At 37.4% G+C, this 3,799-nt stretch overlaps 1 long non-coding RNA gene across 1 annotated transcript; it reads right to left on the bottom strand.

Annotated features, from left to right (window-relative positions):
- Positions 1-230: 230 nt before the first annotated feature.
- On the bottom strand, positions 231-3,410 carry LOC116575362. The gene is made up of 2 exons (XR_004279732.1): positions 3,354-3,410; positions 231-447 (listed from the first exon to the last, which is right to left on the bottom strand). It is a non-coding gene; the product is annotated as an uncharacterized LOC116575362 (long non-coding RNA).
- Between the last annotated feature and the right edge of the window lie 389 nt (positions 3,411-3,799).

Here is a 3,799-nt window from a genome sequence, read left to right on the forward strand (position 1 = left end):
TAGAAAAACACATTTTGATCTGGCTTATGCTAAAATAGCAATATGTTAAAAGGTAACATTGGTGTCCCATGTAATCAAGAACAGGAGAAGAGAGCTGTGGTCTCAAGAGTGACCTGGATTCAAGGACTTGAGTAATACCACACTCACGGCTTCTATTCATGCACCTTTAGAATTTTTCCTCCTGCAGAATGGCTCACCTTGACTATATAGTACACAGGGCAGAAAGTATATAAAATAATAGATCTCAAATATGTACATTATAATTCAGCTGCACAGAAATTGTTTTTTTAGTGTGTGCTTCCTCTAAATTCGCAAGGAAAGCTCTGGTTTTGAGCCATATAGGTCCATCTCTGGTCCAGCCAACTTTGGTGAAGAAAGGTAGCATGATCATGCAAAATGGCTGCTAGAATTCTCTTGCTATTTATAGATTAGAGCAAAGAATAGTTCCTAGGAAATAAAAGATGGACAAACAACTCTGTGAGAGATTAATGTAAACTGTTATTTTTTCAATTAACAACTGTTTGGCATTTGGGCCCAAATATTTTCTTATTACAATGGTTCTCCCTTATCTACAAGGTGTTCTAAGATCCCTGGTAGATGCCTGAAATCATGGATAGTACTAAACCCTACATATAATATACTGTAATTTTTTTATACATACATACCTATTATAAAGTTTAATGTATAAAATAAGCATGATAAGAGATTAATAATAGTAACCAATATAGTGAGAACAATTATAGTAGAACAATTATAACAATATACTGTGGTAGAACTTACATGAATGTGGTCTCTTTGTCTCAGAATAACTTATTGCAGTGTATTCAACTTTCTTCTTGTGATGATATGAGAAGAAAAATGCCTACTGAATGAGCTGATGTGATGTGAATGACATCGTATTAGGCTACTACTGGCCTTCTGACTCTACCTCAGAGGAGGATCATCTGCTTCTGGACCGTGGTTGACCATAGTAGTAATTGAAACCATGGGTAAGGAAGTCTTACTATATAAATAATGCTACTATAAATATTAAAAAAAGAAAAAAACTCTGTACATTTATGTAAATCAGTATTTAGGAAAATTTTCAAAAATTGAAATAATAAGTCAATGGAATGTATATTTTACAATTTTATAGAGACAAAATTTAAACCAGTTTATATTCCAACCCATAGTGAGTGAGTATGAATGGAGCTGTTCCTCTGTAAATTCATCAATATTGAATATTATCAATTTTTTAAGTCTTTGCCTATATAACTGGTAGACATATCTTAGCAGAGGTAAACTATACATTGCTTTAATAAAAATTTATTAGCTCTTACACATTATCAAGTTTGTTTATTGCTGGGCTGAACTAGGGTTTTTCCATATCAAAGTATTAAAGGCAATCCCTCCAGCTACTCAGATGTCCTGTTATCAGATCCCATTAGAATCTGCCTACCCTTCCTAAGACTGAATTTCCAAGAAGATTATAAATCCTAGTTTAAACACTTACACAATAACATACAATCAGTCCTTCTTTTTCTAGTCCTCCTGCCCCCAAATTTTATTTACTGTCTTATATTTGTTGGATATCTATTTTTCTCATTAAATTGTTTGTTCCTTTTAAAACATTGTATTTCGTCATTATAATTTTCATAAACCCAGTGTCTAGCCCATTATCAGTATATATTTGTTTGTAAACTGATTGCTTATAGTCCTCAGGCTAATGGACTCCCGAGAGATCTGGGTCTATAGCCTAGCCACCCTGCCTAGCTCTATGGCAGGACCGTAGATTTCCTATATACATAATCAGAGAGTTGAAATAGGTAATTACTAAAGCTTTTTATTTCTTATTTTTTAAACTAAGATCTATGATAATACTTTGCTTTTCAAATTACAGATGAAAAATTTCTGTATATATTACAAAATAGCAGAATGTAATAATATGTTGTCTAATTGTAAATTTCCATCAAAACAAATCTACAGAATTTAATTTGGATGCGGCATTACTTACAAAATGGAATGTTTTACTTAGTTGTCACCTCTCTGCAGTGTGTTAGCCCCATCTAGTGAATGATTAATGAATTCTCAAAAGCTAGTAGCATAGGAACATTTTAAAGTTACTGCTGAATCATATGTCATCTAGTTTTCGGTCTTTGACCCTTTGCTATTTCAGATCTAGCCAAGATTGAAAAGGAATTTATTGTGAGATTAGTTTGGGAAATGTTTAAATGCCTTTGTAGAACAGATTCATTTTAAGAGTGGAGCAAGATGAAGAGGTATAGTCTATTTCCTAAATCTCACCTTCTGTTTTTATTTTTACCAAATATATAAATGCACATAGTTTAAATAGCCATACTTTCCCCCTATTTTCTTCCCCTAACAGCAAGTACACTTACAAATTATACCTGATTATTTTAATATTTACCTTTGTGTCTTCTTTTTTTTCCTAAGTATTTTATTTTTTTATTGGAGAGTAAGGGAGAGAGCACACATGATCCAGTGCGAGGGGTGGGGCAGGGAGAAGCAGGCTCCTTCCTCCGAGGACAGGAGCTTGCCATGGGGTTGATCCCAGAACCCTGAGATCGTGTCCTGAGCCACCAAGGTGCCCCTATCTCCTTCTTTTTTGAGGAGGTAGCATATATGTTGAGGCAGATAATATAATGGAGACATATAAACTTGGATAACTTTCCGTTGCTGCTCACTTTTTCTCCCAAGAGTTGTCTCACTTTATCATTTGCTTGGTTTTCTATATATTTGTCACTCATTTAGCCTCAAATTCCTTGCCCATTAAAAAATCAAGGCTATGGGCACATCAGGTACTCTGTTTATTCCATCTTCCTGAAAAAGTCTTTCCCAGAGCCTTCTGACCCACTCCAACCTGATCTGGTTTTTCCTCTTTCCCTGGGATAGGGCTGTTATCCTGGATCCGCTTCCATCATTATCCTGAAAAGTCCTCCCCTCTTTCCCCCCCCGCGTTGGATCTCTTGTTTCCTCTATCATGTTTCTTCTCTGCGGCTTACGAATATTTTGATGAGATCTATGCACGGAAACCTCCAGAGAAAGAGCGCATGGGAAAGAGAGGTCTGCGATTCCGTGTGGTGCGTAGAGCGAATTGTCTTTCAGCATTAATTCCAAACTTCTTTTTAGGGGGCCTGCAGACCACACAGCTGAAAACTACATTTCCCAGCCTTCCTCACAACCCCTTCCTAGGGGTTTCCTAGAAGGGCGGCAGTTTGTGCCAATGAGATACATTCTCGCAAGTTTCAAAGGTGTAGGTGAGGAATACGCCAAGCATTGCTGCAAAGCCCCGCCATGCACCAGAACGGCAGTCCCCTTTTATCCGTGATTTCGCTTTCCCGGGTTTCAGTTACCTGCCATCAACCTGGGTCCGCAAGCAGATGAGCCTCCTTCTATCGAATCATCAGAAGGTCGGTTGTAGCCTAATTTGTCGTCACAATGCCTGCGTCGTTACCCTCCCTTCTACGTCACAATGCCTGCGTCATTACCCTCCCTTCTACGTCACAATGCCTGCGTCATTACCCTCACTTCGTCGCCTTGCTTGGCCGTTATACGATCTCACATCATCACCGGAAACGTGAGTACAATACAATAACATTCCGAGAGAGAGAGAGACCATATTAACATAACTTTTATGACAGCGTATTGTTAGAATTGTTCTATTTTATTCTTAGTTATTGTTAGTCTAGGACTGTGCCCGATTTATAAATGAAATTTTATCTTAAGTATGTACGTGTAGGAAAAAATGCACTATACACAGGGTTGGGTAGTATCCGTGGTCTTGGAACATATCGCCCAC

Source organism: Mustela erminea, chromosome 16 (assembly GCF_009829155.1).
Source record: "Mustela erminea isolate mMusErm1 chromosome 16, mMusErm1.Pri, whole genome shotgun sequence".
NCBI classification, from domain to species: domain Eukaryota; kingdom Metazoa; phylum Chordata; class Mammalia; order Carnivora; family Mustelidae; genus Mustela; species Mustela erminea.